The 20,261-nt window shown below is 47.6% G+C and overlaps 1 pseudogene; it reads left to right on the forward strand.

Moving 5' to 3' along the window:
* Positions 1 to 3,808: 3,808 nt before the first annotated feature.
* LOC147117765 (collagen alpha-6(VI) chain-like) overlaps positions 3,809 to 20,261 on the forward strand; it is a 281,465-nt pseudogene continuing 265,012 nt past the window's right edge.

Consider the following 20,261-nt stretch of genomic DNA (forward strand, 5'->3'; position numbering starts at 1 on the left):
TCGAATGCAATGCATCGGAGGTGGCGATCTCGGCTACCTTGAATCAAGGTGGTCGGCCTGTGGCATTCCTATCCAGAACCTTACAGGGTAGCGAGCTCCATTACACCCCCCATCGAGAAGGAGGCTACAGCCATCATTGTGGCTGTACGCCAATGGAGTCATTTTCTTGCTTGGCGTCATTTCACGCTCATAACTGACCAGCGCTCCGTGGCCTTCATGTTGGATAACCGGAAGCGCACGAAAATCAAAAATAACAAAATTCAGCTCTGGAGGATGGAGCTGGCCGCCTTTGGATATACTATCCGTTACCGACCCGGCAAACAGAATGTGGCCCCAGATACCTTCACATGGGCATTTTGCTCTTCAATGTCAATGTCGACTCTGGCGGATCTGCATATGGACTTATGCCATCCTGGCGTTACCCGTATGTTGCACTTGTGAGCTCCAAAAATCTACCATTCTCAACGGAGGACGTAAAGAAAACATGCTCCTCCTGAAGGATTTGTGCAGAATTGAAACCACAATTCTTCCGCCCATCAGATGACTTACTCATACATGCAATGCAACCTATGCAGAGGTGCAGCATAGACGTTAAAGGGCCATTGCCTTCGTCGACGCGGAACACCTACCTACTTACGATGGTAGACGAGTATTCACGCTTTCCTTTTGCCTTCCCCTGTCCTAATATGCTTACCTCTATGGTAATTAAATGCCTCGATCAGGTCTTTTCCCTTTGTGGGACGGCCAATTTTATCCACACGGATCGGGGTCCCTCCTTTATGTCGAGTGAACTTAAAAGTTATCCCTCCCAACGGGGAATCACCTCGAGTAAGACGACACCATATCACCCAATCGGCAATGGACAGGTTGAACGATACAATGCCATCATCTGGAACGCTGTCCGTCTGGCACTGAGGTCACACAACCTACCAGACTAGCAGTGGGAAACTGTGCTCCCCGACGTGTTACACTCTATCAGGTCTCTTCTCTCCACATCCACTAATGTCACACCTCATGAGCGATTCTTCAAGTTCCGGCGTCGCTCTACACATGGGACATCTCTACCGTCATGGTTGGTGGCTCCAGGCCATGTGCTACTCCAGAGGTTCGTCCGGTCGGCTAAGAACGACCCTCCCGTTGACGAGGTGGAGTTAACGGAGGTAAACCCCATGTATGCGCACGTGTGGTACCCCGATGGCCGGGAGTCCACCGTCTCGCTCAGAGATCTGGCTCCCTGCCCAATCGGTCACACGGGTCCGAATGATGTAGGATCCCACGACGATGATGTCAACACTCCGCACCCCTATGAAGATGACGCCCTACCTGAAACATCGAGGGATTTGCCGGCAGTGCTACCGGACCAACTCAGGGAGCCGAACGTTCCCCGTAGGATGACCACCCAAAATCAGGACGCCGGACAATCTCCGGCTACGACCCAGGATGAGGCCAGCTCTGCGCCTGTGGGGACCCGTGCCCGGAGTCATGATATTCCCAGGCCTCCACAGGACGATCAAGACGACGCGGACTCTACCGACTTACTGGTACGGGCCAAGCGACCCAGGGACCAGGACACGGTCCGGGGAGACGTGCCTTCCGGTCACAAGCAGAAAGCTAAACGACTATGGCTATTTTTGGTCCGCCTAGTCCGTTAAAGGAAGACTGGACTTCCAAACCTTTTAGGGAGGAAGAATATCATAAATCGCAACTTCTACAAGAAGTAACTCAGGAAGTACCACTGAACGGCCAGCTGAGGGCGCCGCCCGAGGAGTATAAATACTCAGGCGTGGGCCCAACTTGCCAGAGACAGTCTGGAAACAGGAAGCTAGTGGCTACTAATTAGACCACCATGTTTTGTTATAAGTCGATTAAAGCCTTGCTTTATGTACAACCAAGTGCATAGTAAGTCTTTATTACGTCACGCCCCATCTCCAATTTCCCTTTCCTCTCCAAAGTCCTTGAGTGTTGTTGCTTCCCAAATCCGCGCCCATCTTTCCCACAACTCCATGTTTGAACCTCTCAAATTAGGTTTCCACTACTTGCCACTGCACTGAAACAGTCCTAATCAAAGTCACAAATGACATTCTCCAGTGGTGGCTGTCATGTATTGTGTGTTCTATTGTGTGTTCTCCTCCCACCTGTGGTGGCGCTGTCACAGGAGATAAATGGTTGGGTGTTCTCTGTTAAGTTTAGCTCTCTTTGTTCGGAACTTTCCAGAACTTCCTTTCCTTCCAATAAAGCACTTCATGTTTGAATCTCTGAGTTTTGAGACCTAAATTGTGTCTAGGTAGAAAGGTACCGACACAACAGTGGCCATACCCTCAGTCGTATATGCCCTATGCTCTGGAATTCCCTTCCGAAACCGCTCTGTCTGTTCACCTCCCTCTCCTCATTTAAGACCCTCCTTAAAACCCACCTCTGACCAAGCTTATTGTCATTTAGTGTCAGCTGTGGCTCAGTTGGTAGCACCTTAGATCTCACGGCACTATTTTGAAGAAGAGCAGGAGAGTTATCCCTCGTGTCCTGGCCATTATACATCCCTCAATCAACAATCATCACTAAAAAAAATAGATTATCTGATCATTATCACATTGCTGTTTGTGGGAGCAAGTTGACTGCCGCATTTCCTACAACATTACAACAGCTGTAAAGTGCTTTGGGACGTCTGGTGGTTGTGAACGCTGCTATATAAATGCAAGTTGTTGTTGCTGTAATGTGCCATTTAACTGTGCCCAATCAGGTATTTGTGAGTGACAGAGCTCACTTTTGGAAAGGTGGTAACAATTTTGTAAAACGTGTTTTTTCAGGAAAACGTCTTGGAACTCCGTCAACATGGGGCTGCTAGAAATAACTGCCACGTTATTCCTTCTAACTGTGAATGTATATGTTACCAACTCTTAGCAAAATGGTATGTAACTATATGCACTTTATAAATACTGTTTTTTTTTTCTTTTCGCTTTTTTCTATCTAATGAACAGCGTATGCTTAAGTTTGGCAAGTGCCTTTATTTTAACTGTCTGCATGTGGCTAATCTCAAAAATACAGACATGTGTATTGAATTAGGCATGTGGTACTGAGGTAGTTTAACACTGCTAAATATTCCTACACAAACATCTCCAGGGAATACAAGCTTCATGTTTTGTCTTTGTATCTGATTGGAGGTGTGATTAAAGAGTCAGTGGATCACTCAAGTCCCATGAGTTAAGTAGGTGCAATAACGGTCAAGTGGCAAAGACATTAATGGGCCAGAAATTGCTGTAATGTCGCATCTCGTGGTGAACAATGCTAATTGGACTTTTTACCTCACTGTTCAAATCACATTAATTTTTCTACCGCTGTAATACCGGGTACTGAACTTGGATGATCAGCCATGATCGCATTGAATGGCGGAGCAGGCTCGAGGGGCCAAATGGCCTACTCCTGCTCCTATCTTCTATGTTTCTATGTTTCTATGTAATATCAAAACGATAATGTCACAGTGATGTCAGTGTCACATCTGGGACCCTGTGAACGTCCTGCCCAAAGGTCTAGGTCACTGACCAGCACATGGCACTATAAAAAGCTAATAACAGACGCCACAACTCAGCTAAGGTATGGCACTGAGAGGTGAGTGACCTGTAACAACTTTAAATGACCTTAAACTAACTTTAAAATGTTACTAGCATTTTTAAAAAACGTTAAAAAAACCTTTCTACAATGCAGTAAAAAGTAATTAACAGTGTTTTGCATTTACACTTTTTTACAGAAAATGTCTGAAAGAGAAGAGATCACAAAACTTTGTGGAGCAGGACCTGCGGACCCTCCTGGATGAATGGAGAGGAGCTGTGAGCGTCTGCTGGGGTCTGCGAGTGCAAGGGCTCCATGGCAGATCAGCATGGTGGCATGGAAGGAGATGGCAGAGACCCTTGCCGCAAACTCGACAATACCACACATGATGGACCAGTGTCGTAAAAAGTACAACAACTTGACCAAGGCTGGCAAGGTAAGCATTCTCAGAGCCTCAATTCATAAATCTCCAGTCTGTCTGGTTTTTTACAGTGGGGGAAGGCTAGTTGGTCTAGTAATTGTTTGTTGAAGCCTGAACCCAAAGGAAAGTAAGTCATAAAAGTCAATAAAAGAGGGAGATAGCCTTTCCAAAGTGATGAATTTCACAACATTATTTCTGCTAAAGAGAGAGACGATTTGAATGCATGAAAAGAAGTCTCTCACAGGAAGAAACCCATGTGATGGTCTCTTTATTTTCACCACGCAGGATAAGATGGCGCACAATGCATGAGAATGGGCACAGATGGGTGGGAGTACCTGCTTCCTGAAGGAGCTTACCTCTCATGAGGATGGGGCCCTGTAGCTGCAAGGCTTCCACAGTGCTGCAACTGTGGCTCGAGCAGATGTTGGAGCCATGTTACATCCTCTTGCTTTGTCTCCTGGCCACCCAAGGATAAGGCAGAGAGGAGAGACATTTGAGATTTGTGAAAATGCATGTTTTCCATGGGCTTCATGTTGAAAACCTCTTTCGTGGCTGCAGGTTGGGAAGAGGAAATTAGAGTGGGAGGATGCTCATGCAGCATGTAAGCACTGGTGTAGACTGCTTGGGGCAAATTGCCTTTTTCCAGGTTGTGCATTGAATGTCAAGATAACTATTATGTGATTTGGCAAGTGAACATGTAACATTTTGCACTCCCTTCCCGCAGGTTCACAGCAATCTGAGGAGGCGGGAGGTGCAGAGGGCACTGAGATGGTGACTGAGCAGAAGAAAGAACAGGTGGGGAGGGGATGGAGCAGGCAAAGTGGTGTTGGCACTCCTGTCCCTACGCTGCACCTTGAGGGTTCAGATGTGGGGGGGGACACTTGACCGCGACCAACTTTTCCGCACCCCCTGAGAGCCCACCATCCTCTCCAACATCCGGCCGCTCTAGCTCTGCACAAGACACATGTGCCTCCCCTCTCACAGGCAACCGCCAAGCTGTGAGAGGGGACTCACATTCTGAGTCCGACCTGTTGAATGATGAGGGACCACTTGGAGATGGGAGAGATGCGTTTCAGTCCCCTGTAAGATGGGGTAGACCTAGTGCCCAGCATGAGGACGTCTGGGAGGAGGACTACAGGGGTCCAAGAATGAGAAGGAAGTTGATTGAGGAGCATTGCAGTTATCTGCAACATCTTGAACCCATTGACTGCAACGTGATGCTCCTCAACCAGACGATAGGGCAGAAGCTGGACAACCTTTGCCAGCTTGTTGCATGAGCAGTTGATTTGTTTGCAGTGAGTACAACTGTATTGCAGCTGATGCCCGTCTTCCCCCTTGCAATGCCAACCGCTGCAGAGACAGACCAAGGAGGAACATGCTGCTGATTACCAGGAAGGCAGCAGTTCCCAGCGCTACTTCCTCCCTCCCCCAGGCTTAGTGCCAGATGCACAGGCCTTGCAGGACCCGGCAGCTGAGAATGATTCTGCAGTGATGCAGTCTGCTGCTGCCCTTCCACAGTAGGCAGCTGCCTGTATTGACCAAGCTTTTGGCCACCTGTCCTAATATCTCCCTCTGTGGCTCGGTGTCAAATTTTGTTCAATAATCGCTCCTGTGAAGCGCCTTGCGATGTTTTACTATTTAAAGGCACCATATAAATGCAAGTTGTTGTTGTTGTAGTCGCAGCGCACCTGCTCCCCATGTCCCTTCAGAGCAACATCAGGAATCCAACTTCCTCATCCCGATTGACATGTTCGACGCAGAGGCAAGTGTTCGTGCATGTGCAGGATGTGCAGACTATCACATTCAAGGAGTGCTAACCTTTCCTATTTATGAACATCAGTGGTTCATCATGTGATGCCTTCAGTGGCACATGGGTCCCATCGATGGCCCCCTGCACTCTGGGTCTCTTTTCTCTTGAAAAAAGAAGTCTGAGGGGTGACCTAATAGAGGTCTTTAAAATTATGAAAAATGTTGATAGTGTGGATACAGAGAGAATGTTTCTACTTGTGGGGAAGAGCATAATTAGAGGCCATCAATATAAGATAGTCACCAAGAAATCCAGTCGGGAATTCAGAAGAAACTTCTTCACCCAAAGAGTGGTGCGAATGTGGAACTCGCCACCACAGGGAGTGGTTGAAGTGAATAGTATAGATGCATTTAAGGGGAGGCTAGACAAGCATATGAGGGGAAAGGAAATAGAGGGTTATGCTGATAGATTTAGATGAGGATCTAATCCGCTCAATCTGTTCCTCTTCCAGGTTATCTGTTAATATCAGGAACAGTGGAATGCCAAGTGGATATGCCATTTCACTGTTTTTATCCTCCTCTGAGTATCAAAATAGCTTTGCATCCTGAAAATTATCACCATCCAACACTAGCAGGAGTGTTGGTGGCAAGTGATATCACAGAGAGGCTGCCGAGACAGATTTAAGACTTAAAATACCATTAGGAAATATTCACTACCTGTTGCGTTCCCTTTCTGGGCCTCCAAGGTTGAGAGTCAGGTGAGGATCATAAATCCCGGCACTGACAGAATTACCACATGAATTCCCAGCCCTAAATGGCTGCGGCGGGAATAATTCGCATTAACGTATAAATCCAGCAATTTCCTGATCGCAATAAACTTCAGTGGGGAGCCTCACGGCGAGAAGGTAATTTCATCGGTCGTGGCATGATTAATGGTGGAGTGGCACAAATCATCCAGCAATTTGTGGAGAATCGGAACTCATGCCATATCACTTTCACGCAGCAAATTACTGGATTTTTTATGAGTTAAGTATGGCGAGCGTCATTGAAGCATCATTAATTTCTGGCCCATTGAGTAGGGAATGCTCACAAGCGGAACAAATTCCCCCATTCAATAGATTATTTTTAAAACACTTGCTTTGTTCTACAACTGGGGCATAAATATATTACTCATTGGGTGAAAAATTTGTGGCTTTATGCCACCCGCTATCGTCCAAAAATGGCAAAAGAGCGGCAGGCCCCGTGGCGTCCTCCATTTTGGTCCTCCCCGTAGCGCTGCCGGTAAGTATTAACGCCCTGCAAAAAAAAATGGCGAATTGGTGACATCAGTCAGCATGTAACGCCAACTTAACATCTGCTCAATGGGGGAGAGCAACTTGGTGGGGAGGGTGAGTGAATGGTTACAATCCTGCTCCGTGAGGGTGAGAAGTTTCAGTGGAGGCTTGGTGGGGAATGGGTAAGAGTGGCTGAAATGCTGCGCAGTTGTTGAAGTGTTGTTTGGTGGGGGGTGGAATTGAACGCTTGTTGAAGGCTGGGTATAGGTGTGAATAACTAGTGAGTGGGGGCGGGAGGGAGAAGTGATCTGTGTCGGGTAGTGTGGGTTGTTCTTACAAGAGTGCTACTCCTGGGCCAATAAAAGAACTCTGGCCTGTTGCCAGCCTGTGCGAGCCACCCCCCCTCCCCCACCCGGATCATCTCCCCTCCCCCCCATCCAACGCAACCTGCTGGCCGGTTCAGTGTGGAAACTGGCCGATTTCCCACCCTCTCACAATCCCGGAGCTGCAGCGGGATGCCCATTTGGCACCTGAAGCTCGCTGATGGAATTTAAAAGAGGCCTGAACCAAATGTCCTTCAGGCCTCCTGATGTCAGTATCAGGCAGGCAGCGTGGCCGGTCCACCAACTTGTGCCCGTTTTAGGCAGAAGTTGAAGATTGCCCCCCGCCCCCACCCCAAACCCCCTCTCCCCACGCCCCCATACGTCCAGGTGCAGGAACAGGAACATGTGCTCAGTATTCTTTTAATTACTGAATAAATGTCTGGCTTTTTGGAAAGGAATTGTGCACCACACAGTGCATTTACAATGTTTTCTTGTTTATTTTCAGTGTGCCAGCCTGTGTCAGTTGCTGATATTGTTTTCCTTGTGGACGAATCAAGCAGCATTAGTATGAGCGACTTTCAACTGATCTGTAATTTTCTGCAAAAATTTATCAATGCGTTTGATATTGGTTCTGAAAAAGCGTGAGTTGGTTTGGTTCAGTTCGGCAGTGTCCCGACTGCAGAGTTTTACCTTAAGACATTTTGGAACAAGGATGACATTCTCCAACACATTAAAAATACACCTCACAGAGGATGACCTAGATTTACTGGGTTTGCTCTTAAGTTTGTAAGAACGCTTTACTTTGATCCAAGAGCTGGCAGTAGGATAAAACAAGGAATTCCTCAAATTGCGATTGTGATCATTGATGGAAAGTCCCTCGATGATGTCAAAGACTCAGCTATTGCCCTTCGACGTATGGGTGTTACTGTGTACGCCTTGGGAATGAAAAATGCTAATTACAATGAGCTTATGAATATTGCCTCGTTTCCTCCAAAAACTTTTGTTTTACTTATAGATAGCTTTGGACAGTTAAAAATGATTGAAACAATTATCCGGAAGGAAATGTGCATTAGGATTGTCCAAAAGATTTCAGCAAAGTCTAAGCAAAAAGAATAACTTCAACAAGGTGAGAAGTGTAAATTTTTGAATCCTTATTGTACAGAGATTTTAGATGGAGAAACATCTTTTCAGTTGACTTCCAAAAGGATTTAGAGAAAGTTACACAAGAAAGCCCAGGAGTTAAACTCAAATCTGTGGGGAATCAGGGTAAGCCTTAGGCATGAAAAAGAAACTGGATTAAGGGTAGAAAACAATGGGGGTGAATTGCTGCAGGGATTGTCCCTATTGTCGACAGTAACTGAGAGCTGTGATACCCAAGAAAAATGGCCTAAACAGTTTTTTTCTGGGGTTTCTGCAACTCTTCTGGATTCAGAAACTCAATGCAGAGTATTCAAATGTCCAATAATTCCAAATAATACCAAACTATCAGTGGCAGTGGAATCGGTGAGGCAGCTCAGATAACACCTCAGTGGGTAGAACAATGTCAGATGAAATTTAATGCAGACAAGTTTAAAGTATTGCATATTGGGATAGGTGACACACAAACTTCATGAATGGTGTTGAAGTAGCGATGAGTGAAGCTGAAAAAAGCCGAGGAGACTTGGACTGGATGCTTAACATGTCCAACTACGCGGTTCAACAAAGCCAATAGAATGTTGAACTACATAGTCAAAACAGTAGAATATAAGCCAGAGATATTTGCAATCAAAGCTAATAGTACTCTGGTCAGATCATTCCTTGAATAAGGTGTTCAGTTCTGGTCACTGAGACACATGGGAGACTTTCATGCACTGGAGGCATTGCAGAGAAGAGATAATCCCTGTGCTATGAGGAAAGATTGAAGAAATTTAGAAATGAGGTGTCCGAGAGGTGATCATATGTTAAAATACTCGGTCATGTTTCGGTACCTGAAGTCAGGTTGTTTTGTCTTTTCAGGCTGCATTGCTACTGAAGAAGCTGATATCTTCTTCCTGATTGATGGATCAGGTGATTTACAATCTGAGGATATCAAAGACTTGAAAGATTTCATGCGAGATATAGTACGCACATTCCGTATTGGAAGCGACAAAGTTTGGATTGGTGTTGTCCAAAATGGAAATACTGCACAGACTGAATTTGGCATCTCTCAATATACAACTAAAAAGGAGATGGAAGCTGCAATTAACAGAATTAGATTGGTTGGAGGAGGGCAGTCAACAGCGGGTCAAGCATTGACATATATGAAGAATTTCATTTTTAATGCAGATAAAAGTCGTAAAAATCGGGTGCGGCACTTCCTGATCACCATCACAGATGGAAAGTCACAGGACAATGTTTCAAAACCTGCTGCAGAATTAAGGCAAAGGGGAGTAGATGTTTATGCTGTTGGTGTGGGAAAAGCCAAACGCTCTGATCTTCTACAGATTGGAGGAGCAATAGGAAGGATTTTTCACACTGAAAACTATGACGCTTTGACAGAAATAAAACATAAAGTTATATGGGATATGTGTTCAAAAGAAGGTAAGCTGTTCTCTGTTTTTGTTGAAATGATCAAACACAGGACGTTTTCTGTCTTAGTACTCTATATAGAGGGCACTGGGCACCGAAGGATTGATTTTCCTGGTTCACTATACCCGAGCAGAAGTGCATCTAAAGTGCACTGCTTCTGTCTAGGACCAAGGGCAGTGGGATTTCCAGTCCTGGGCCACTAACACAGTTGCGGGGAAAGCTACCACTTCCTGAGAGCAGAAGCGACAGGATGGAGATGAGCTGCCATAATGTATTATTACACCTAAATGTCTGGGGAGAGGGGAAGTTTAAACAAAGAAGTCACCATCCTTTGAGCTATAGCTTGCTCCTGGGACTCCACAGACCCTCCACATGGTGGGAGGTTGGCTGACCACAGCAGCATGTTTCTCTGGGTGCTCTTGCACAGTGACAGATGAGGAATGTTCATTTGAAAAATGAGATGCAAAGCTAGGAACATCTTCTCCTGTCTCAGTTGTGTCAGTGCCTACTGCAGACACAAGTCCAAGTCTGTCTTCTCCCCTCACCCCCCACCCTAGGGAAGTCTTGCAAATTCTGGGGTAACATAAAAGGGGCAGTAACTTGGTGAGACAGAACTTTAACCCTTTTTCCTGTCCTTTACGCCCAGAGAAATGGCTGTTCCTCGGCAGCAAGGGTCAGGAAAATTGGTGCTAGAGTTAAGACTGCTGGCTTCAACAACAACAAATTGCATTTGTAGAGTTCTCCTCATGTAGAGAAATATCTTAGAATGCTTAACAAGGATAAGAATGGTGAACTGAGCAGGAAAAGGGATGAAAGTCATGATCAATGAGAACAGTCATTAAAAATGAGAAACGAGGCAAAGTGGTTTTGGGAAAGATGTTGAGAGAGCAGGGTTGGATTCACTGAAGGATTGGCCTTCAATGGTGGAGCAGAGGGAGTGGGATACTCCAGTCCCTACACAGAAATTACATGCTAACCTTTTACTGAGGGCCATCTTGCCATGTAATAACTTGTCTGAAGATCCATTCAAATTATTCCGTAGGTTTTTTCCAACATGATTATCAGTTCCCCCCAGCCCATTACTCAACAGGTGACTTTCTGTTTTATCTGCCTGAATTCTTAATAAATGGATACCAATATCTACTTTTAAGTTTTCCCAGGATTCAACCTACTTTAGGGTGTGAAATTTGGTTACGCCCCGTCTGGGGGCGGTAACCGAATTAATGCTGAACATTTAGCGCCCGGTGCGGAAGTACCACCGTGCCCGTTATATTCGGCTTACTGCCCCGGAGAGGAAATGGAGCGCTATCTCGGGCGCTCCACTTCCTCTCGGGGTGGTGTCGGGGGCGCAAAGCACCCGAACGCTGGAGCGCTACGCGGCCACTCCAAGTAGCGCTGACACGTTTCTCCACCCCTCCCCATATATTAAACGGGAGGGACGCTGTGAGCTCTGCAGGGCCTCTGATGGCCCACACTAGGCCATCAGGGCGACGTGGTGCCGTGGCCGCAGCCCGGCACCGAGACATGGTGTCGGGCTGCACCAAGGGCTGCCATGAATGGCCGACCTCGAAAGAAGAAAATGGCGGTGCGGCTTGCAGCTGCACCTCCCCTTTAAATACCGCCTGCGAGCAGAGGACGGCCCCGTTCGCGACCCGCGAGGCTGGTGCTGACATCGCCCGCGGCAGCTTCGTGGGGCGCAGCTGAATTTCTGCTATTGGGCGGTAAGGGGCTGTGGCGGAGCACTAAGGGGTCACATCGCTCGCCGATGACTTCATCACTGGCGGCGCAGCGGCAGCGCCCCACCGAATTTCTCGAGAGGTGCTATTATTGCCCCCGGCGATAAGCCCTTTGCACCCTGTTTGCGCTCCCCCCCCCCCCCCCCGAGGCGTTAACGAAAGGCGCAAAGGAGCCTAATTTCAAGCCCTTGTCTTTTGGGGAAAAAAATGAATTAAATTCACCAATTTTTGCTCATGAATAGAACCTGTCCATCAAACCGATGAGTTCCCTCCACTCAGATGCTGCATCATGAATTAAATAATCTTACCCAGCAGAAATTGATAGGAACATAGGAAGAACATAGGAACAGGAGAAGGCTATTCAGCCCCTCCAGCATGTTCAGCCATTCATTTAGATCCTGGCTGATCTGCATTTTATCTCTATTTACCCACCTTGGTTCCGTAACCCTTCCCAACAAAAATCTATCGATCTCAGTTTTGAAATTTTCAATTGACCTAAGCTCAACAGATTTTTGCGGGAGAGAGTTCCAGATTTCCACTACACTTGGTGTGCGGAAGTGCTTCCTGACATCGCCCCTGAACGGACTAGCTCTAATTTTAATGGTGCCCCCTTGTCGTGGACTCCGTCACCAGACGAATTAGCTTCTCTTTATGTACCTTATTAAATCATTTAATCATCTTAAATAGCTCAATTATATCACTCCTTAATCTTCTATACTCAGGGGAATACAACAGCAACAACTTGCATTTATATAACGCCTTTAACTTAGTGAAACATCCTAAGGTGCTTCACAGGAGCATTATCAAACAAAATTTCACACTGAACCACATAAGGTGATATTAGGACAGGTGACCAAAAGCTTGGTCAATGAGGTAGGCTTTAAGGATCATCTTAAAGGAGGTGGAGAGGTTTAGGGAGGGAATTCCAGAGCTTAGGGACTAGGCAGCTGAAGGCACAGCCGCCAATGGTCGAGTGATGTAAATTGGTGATGTGTAACAGGCAAGAATTGGAGGAGCGCAAGGTATTGGAGGATTGTAGGGTTGGAGGAGGTCACAGAGAAAGAGAAGGGTGAGGCCATGGAGGGATTTGAAAACAAGGATGAGAACTTTAAATTTGAGGCATTGCTGGACCGGAAGCTGATGCAGGCCAGCACAGGGGTGATGGGTGAATGGGACTTGGTGCGAGTTAGGATACGGGCAGCAGAGTTTTAGATGAGCTCAAGTAGGGTGTAAGGTGGGAGGCCGTCCGGGAGAGCATTGGAGCACTCGAACCTAGAGGTAATACAGGCATGGGTGAAGGTTTCAGCAGCAGATGAGCTGAGGCTGTGGCGGAGATGGACAAAGTTACGGAGGTGGAAGTAGGCGGTCTTGGTGATGGACGGATATGGAGTTGCAAGCTGAGCTCAGTGTCAAATAGGACGCCAAGATTGCGAACAGTCTGGTCCAGCCTCAGACAGTGGCCAGGGAGAGGGATGGAGTCATTGGCTAGGGAACGGAGTTGGTGGTGGGGACCGAAGACAATGGCTTCGGTCTCCCCAATATTAAATTGGAGAAAATTTCTGCTCATCCGACGTCGGACAAGCAGCGTGACAAATATGAGGCAGTGCAGCGGTCAAGAGAGGTAGTGGTGAGGTAGAGCTGGGTCGGCAAACATGTGGAACCTGATGCTGTTTTTTCAGATGATGTTGCTGAGGGGCAGCATGTAGATGAGAAATATTAGCAGTTTGATTCTGACACCAAATATGGTTTGCAACTACTCGCCGCTGACCTTAAGGAAAGCTGCCCACAAAGATCTAGCGATCTCTGTGGCATGAATTTCACCTCTCCAGACCTTTGTTTGAATCTGGCACCAAATCAAGCGAATCTCCAGCATCCAGCAACAGTGATGTCATCAAGCTGGCTAAGCAGCCAATCACATTGAAGAATTCTTACAGACAGCAAACTCGGAAGTAAAATGAACAGATTCTAATTTACTTTAAAACATTTTACAGAGAGCGAAATAAAGATTGGGACATACACATAGGATTAAGGTAGAAGCTGAAATGTCATAAATAAACATTTAAAAATATTATTTTAAAAACAGTGCAATTCTTAATCATATTAATGGAAGAATTTGACATTCCATAAGTATAACATTTGTTTTTCAGGGCCAGAACGGTTGTTGAGCTGTCAGTACGCCATTAAAAGCCCAGTTATAGCTCTTTCAACAAGGCTTAACGTTTTAGAGGGTCATTAGGGGCTTATATGTGATTTCAACTGATTGCCGGCTCGGGGGAGTTCCACAGTGTAACCTGTGATGGAGTAGTGAATGACTGACCACAACTTCAGAATTTCTGCTTTTATCTGCGCCCGCGCTAAATCCTGAAGTTGTGGTCAGTTTCAGAGGTTTGGAGGTCTGGCCTGCAATTTGGAGCTCTGGTCTATCAGATCAGCATGGGTGCCACTTATGTTGACTTAGATTGGACCTCAGATAAGGACCAAGATAACCAGTACCAGCACCAGCACCAGCAGGAGCAGCAGCACCAGCTGCAATACCAGCAGCAGCACCAGCAACAGCCTGCTTCTCAGAGTCCTGCAGCTCCACAGGAGAGAGGCAATATAAGGCTGCGTAAGCGGCACCCAGCAGAGAGGTACAGCTCACAGGAGGCCATACCTGGCTCACAGGGTCTACAGGCAGACGATAAGCTTCCTCAACATATCTGAACACTAGTCTCTCAGGGGTCTGAGGGTGTCGCATTAGGTGGTGGCAGGCATTTGCAGGCTGCTGGAACAAGACCTGCAGCCAACTGGACCTGGTGGCCATGCTATACCAGTGGCTGTCAAAGTCACCACTGCCCTCAACTTTTTTGCCTCTGGATCCTCCCAGGGCTCTGCCGGAGACATTTGCAGGATCTCGCAGTCGGCAGCCCACAAATGCATAAGACAGGTGACTGATGGCTTGTTTGCCAGGGCCACCAATTATGTCAACTTTGCCACCGATGATGCCAGTCAGACTGAGAGGGTGTTCGGGTTTGCAGCTTTGGCTGGCTTCCGACAGGTGCAGGGCGTCATAGACTGCATGCATGTGGCAATTAAGGCACCCCCAGATCACCCAAGAGTATTCATCAATTGCAAGTGCTTCCACTTCATCAATGTGCAGCTGGTGTGCAACCACAAAAAGATCTTTATGCAGGTGTGCGCAAGATTCCTCGGTAGCTGCCATGATGCTTTTGTTCTGCGACAGTCCACCCTCCCTGATCTCTTCACACCTGGAAGCAGAGTTACTGGCTGGCTGCTCAGAGACAAGGGATAACCACTTAAAACGTGGCTGATGACACCTCTCAGAAACACGAGGAATGAGGCACAGGTGCAATACAAAGTATGCCATATGACTACCAGATGTTTCACCGAACAAGCCATCGGCATGTTGAAGATGCGCTTCAGGTGCCTGGACAGATCTGTAGGTGCCCTTCAATTTGCACCAGCTAGGGTCTCCAGAATGCTTGTGGTGTGCTGCTCTCTGCACAACATTGCGCAGCAGCGAGGTTTGGACCTGCAAGAGGAACAAGGTGCAGAGCACAGAACCTCTTCGGACAATTCCGAGGAGGAGGAGGAGGAGGAACATGAGGATGGGGGTGGGGAGGAGCAGCAAGACGAGGAGGCAGAAGGTGATACAGGCAATGCACCACCAATGGTACACATTGCTGCCCGGGATGCCCTCATTATTATGAGGTTCGCTTAGGTTCCACCATTGTATCCATCTAACAACCACATGCAAATGCCACTTTTGCACCTCTTCCCCCCCCCACCCCCCGCCGCCCCACCGCCAATGCCACTAACACAAAGCAGTCCTGCAAACAACCAAGCCTCCCTTTCACAGCTCCCCCTTGCTCGGTCTCAATTCATATCTTCCCATTCATCATCACACAAATGAAAAGGCCACTTTCCAGCCAACAGATCTGGAGGTGCCCTTCAATGTGCACCAGCTAGGGTCTCCAGAATGGTTGCAATGTTCTGTGCTCTGTACAACATTGCGCAGCAGCGAGGCTTGGACCTGCAGGAGGAACCAGGCGCAGAACACAGAGCCTCTTTGGACGATTCCGAGGAGGAGGAGGAGGAAGACGAGGCGGCAGAAGGTGATGCAGGCAATGCACCACCAGCAGCACATATTTCTGCCTGGGATGCCCTCATTATTGCGAGGTTCACTTCGTTTCCACCAGTGCACCCATCTAACAACCACATGCAAAAGCTATTTTAGCCCACCCCCTCCCCCAATGCCGCTAACATGAAACAGTCCTGCAAAGAACCAAGCATCCCTTTCACAGCATCCCCCCATTGCTCACCATGAATTCACGTCTTCCCATTCATCATCACACAACTGAAAAGTCCACTTGACAGCCAGCAACCAAGAATGCAACTACAAATCTTTACTCTTCCTTTTCCTAGCTCTTCTATGTGGTGCAACCCCCGTGGCTTCAGCAGAGGTAGAGGTAGGCTGTTCAGATCACTGTCGACATCCTCTGGGTTTTGGAGCCCACGAGGGCCCCGCCAAAGTCTGCTCCACGTGCACCTGTGTAGGGGCAGACTCGGCCATCAGGACACGAGGCAGCATGTGAGTTACTGACTGGGAGGGGTGCAGGGGGAGACAACAAATGAGAAGTGTGAGCACTTTGAGCCGAGTCCCCACTTCCATGTCCCCTTTCACCATCATCCCTCTCACCGCCCACCTGCGCTTCCCTGCTAGCAATGTGCTGGAGAATACTATTATGCAGATCAGTGGGGCAATGAAAGGCCAAGGCTAGGGTATCATTCATTCTATATAAGGTGGCATTTAGAGTGTACAAGCCATTGCTGAAGACCTGCATGCACCCATGTGACTGTCACGTTTGATGCTCCATGCAGTTGCCCACTCTTTCCATGAAAGAAGACATCATCACAAAGGCCTGCGACATCATGCCACTCATGATTGAGGCGGACTCCTCCAATCTCTCTGCAATCGTGTACAGTGCACTTGGAATACCTGCCAGTACATGGCACATTCTCTGCTACTGCTCAAGAAGTATCTTGTTCATCGACGGCCCCCGGGGCACAGCATCTGCATCCAGCTGAGCAGAGCTTGGAGAATCCTGCACCCTCCGACGCGGACTCTCCACTGTTGTCCCTGACTCCACTATCTGCTCTTGCTCACTTGTGAAGTGCGAGTCACCATGTGAAAACCCAACTATCCCTCTAACTAGTCCCACTGAAGGGGGAGTATCTGAGCTGGTGCATGGTCTGCATAAGTCCTGTGATGGTTCACCCTCAGAGCGAGTGAGCACCTCTGAGGAGTCGTCATCATCGAGGGTGACCTCAACTACCTCCTACTGTATGCATGAAGGCTCTGTGGGAGATAAAAGACATGACTAAGTATTGTGTAGGTATGAATACTTGAAGTTATCATTATGCACATAATCATATTTCAGTCACTGTTGACATCATGACTGAGTTTTGTATGCCACTTGGCTGCCTGATACTTAATTCCGTCACCGGGTAGCTGGCAGGCCCCCATCTCCCCATCTTTGATGACCAGGCACACCGAGACTCCACTGATCTCCAGTGCCTCCTCCTCTGCAGCTGTTAATTGAGAAATGCCTGGAGGGCCACTTCCGGTTCTGTGCCTCTCCCTTGGTGTTCTGTGCTCTCTTCTCCTGCAAGGAGGTAAAGAAGAGATCTATTAGTGAGAATTCTGGCCTGTGTTCACCTGATGGTTGGAGAGGATTTGTTGAGGGTGACTATGAGGTATAGGCATGACATTGCATGAGGTTGAGTGTCAGTGGTGGATAGACAGATGGGGATGTGAGGAAGTGCATAGACAAAGAGGAATGGGTGCCCCTGCAAGGTAAGTTGGTGTGAGGAGTGGTGTGCTGGAGTAGGCTTGAGCAGGCAGAGTGAGGGCTTAGGGTGATGCACACATCAGGATGTAGGGCAATGTGCCATTGCTCTGACCTTTCCTGTCCTGCATATGTCATTGAATCACTTCCTGTATTGGATCCAGGAGTGTGGCACCAAACAGGTTTTCTTTGTGCCTGCAGCAGGCTTCTTCATCCCGTCACTAGGGAGGAGTATCTCCGGCTCCTTACAGCCGCCAGCAGCACATCCAAGAAGGCATCACTGAAGCGGGTGCAGCCTTTTCCTGTCTCGATTCCATCGCAATAGGTCTTTGTGGCTCTATTACAACTCCAAATTCCTTCAACTTGCATATTTGGACCATCCTTTTGAATACTGGAGTTGAAATCACATCATGCGGGTTGTCATCATGCCCACTGACACTAATTGTATGGGAAACACGGACGTAAAATGATAATGTGGTGGCTTCATTAAAAAGTCACTGACAGATGCACTGCACTTACTTCCGGGTTTCCCATGTGCTATTGGGCCCTCCTCCCCTAGGAATTGTTTTGTCCCCAAAAATGGGCCCGGGGATTGTGATGTGCTAGCAACCCACGGCTGTTCAGAAGACTGCAGGCAGCACCTGAACTTCGCGCTGCCTGCACATTTGCATGATTGTGGTGTTCAACTCAGTGCTGAATGCACTGCTGACTGGCAGCACGCTCAGCAGGGGGCCCAAGTTTGTGCGAGGCTAGCACCAATTAAAGCTAGCATGCACTATGTAAAGGCAGTCTGCACCTCTTAAAGGGGAGGTGCATTCTGCCTATAGCTCATCATTCAACCGGCTGAGGAAGACAGTGCAAAATATCAATTCATGATGGCACAACAGGGGAGAAAGTGTGAACCAAGGTTCTCCGATGCAGCACTGGAGGCCTTGGTGCAAGAGGTCAATAGTAGGAGAGAGTCCTCTTCCCACAGAGGGCCAGGTGGCCCTCCAGGCAACAGACAAAAGTGCAATGGGAGCAGATCATCACTGTGGCGAATGTTAGCAGTATTGCCCCGAGGACGTGAATGCAGTGCAGGAAGACGTTTAATGACCTCACAGGCGTGGTCAAAGTCAGTGAATTCATCTTCAAAATGCCATATTCCACCATCTGCACCACTAGCCTCACATATAGCTCAATGCACCACATCTCCATCACTCACCTACCAACAATCTCTATCAATCGTGAATCATAATTCACATTCATAGCTTCACCTGACCCTCACACACTTACCACTGCTGCAAGCCTCACACCCACATCACACAGCTTGCACACATTGTCAGCTATTCAAGCATGATAGACATATTAGCTAAATACATTGAACCACACTCACTGACACACTTCCCTTTCTCGTGCTAGAAAAGATGCCCCATAACTAGCGTCAGCAGAACCTAACCGACAGGGGACAGGCTCGCCTGCATCCCCTCACCCTCATGGAGGAGACGCTGCTGGCTATTTTTGGGAGGGGCATGTCTGAACCTGTGGCCAGCGGCGGGGCTGAAAGTGAACAAGATGCCGGTATCCTCATATGTTATCCTCCTTCTCCCATCCCACTTCCCCCTCATCCCATAATGTCTTCTGATTTACAGTCTGCATATGGTGTAAGCATGCACCTCTTGCTTCCCCCCACCCTTCACCACAATCCAACACTTGTGCCTTTCTCATTTTAAATATCCAAGAAATCCAACCTGCCCATTTAGTGGTTGTAGAAGAAGAGGGAGAAGAGAGTGTTGAAGAAGAAACACCGTCATTCGATTTGACACTTGGAGCCACCATAGAAACATAGAAAAATAAGAGCAGGAGTAGGCCATTCGGCCCTTCGAGCCTGCTCTGCCATTCAATATGATCATGGCTGATCCTCTATCTCAATACCATATACCCACGCGCTCCCCAAACTCCTTGATGCCTTTTGTGTCTAGAAATCTATCTATCTCCTTCTTAAATATATTCAGTGACTTGGCCTCCACAGCCTTCCACAGGTTCACCACCCTCTGAGTGAAGAAATTTCTCCTCATCTCAGTCCTAAATGTCCTATCCCATATCCTTAGACTGTGACCCCTCGTTCTAGACCCCCCAGCCAGGGGAAACATCCTCCCTGCATCCAGTCTGTCTAGCTCTGTCAGAATTTTATACGTTTCAATGAGATCCCCTCTCATTCTTCTAAACTCTAGTGAATACAGGCCTAGTTGACCCATTCTCTCCTCATACAACAGTCCTGCCATCCCAGGAATCAGTCTGGTGAACCTTCGCTACATTCCCTCTATGGCAAGTATATCCATTCTTAGGTAAGGAGACCAAAACTGCACACAGTACTCCAGGTGTGGTCTCACCAAGGCCCTGTATAACTGTAGTAAGACATCCTTGCTCCTGTACTCAAATCCTCTTGCAATGAAGGCCAACATACCATTTGCTTTCCTAACTGCTTGCTGCACCTGCATGTTTGCTTTCAGTGACTGGTGTACAAGGACACCCAGGTCCCTTTGTACATCAACATTTCCCAATCTATCACCATTTAAATAATACTCTATCTTTCTGTTATTCTTACCGAAGTGGATAACTTCACATTTATCCACGTTATACTGCACCTGCCATGTATTTGCCCACTCACTCAACTTGTCTAAATCGCCTTGAAGCTTCTTTGCATTCTCCTCACAACTCACAATCCCACGTAGTTTCGTGTCGTCAGCAAATTTGGAAATATTACATTTGGTTCCCTCATCCAAATCATTGATATATATTGTGAATAGCTGGGGCCCAACCATTGATCCCTGCGGTACCCC

The sequence above is a fragment of the Somniosus microcephalus genome, chromosome 5 (genome assembly GCF_052327205.1).
Source record: "Somniosus microcephalus isolate GS21.2 chromosome 5, FLI_Smic_1.0, whole genome shotgun sequence".
Classification (NCBI taxonomy): Eukaryota; Metazoa; Chordata; class Chondrichthyes; order Squaliformes; family Somniosidae; genus Somniosus; species Somniosus microcephalus.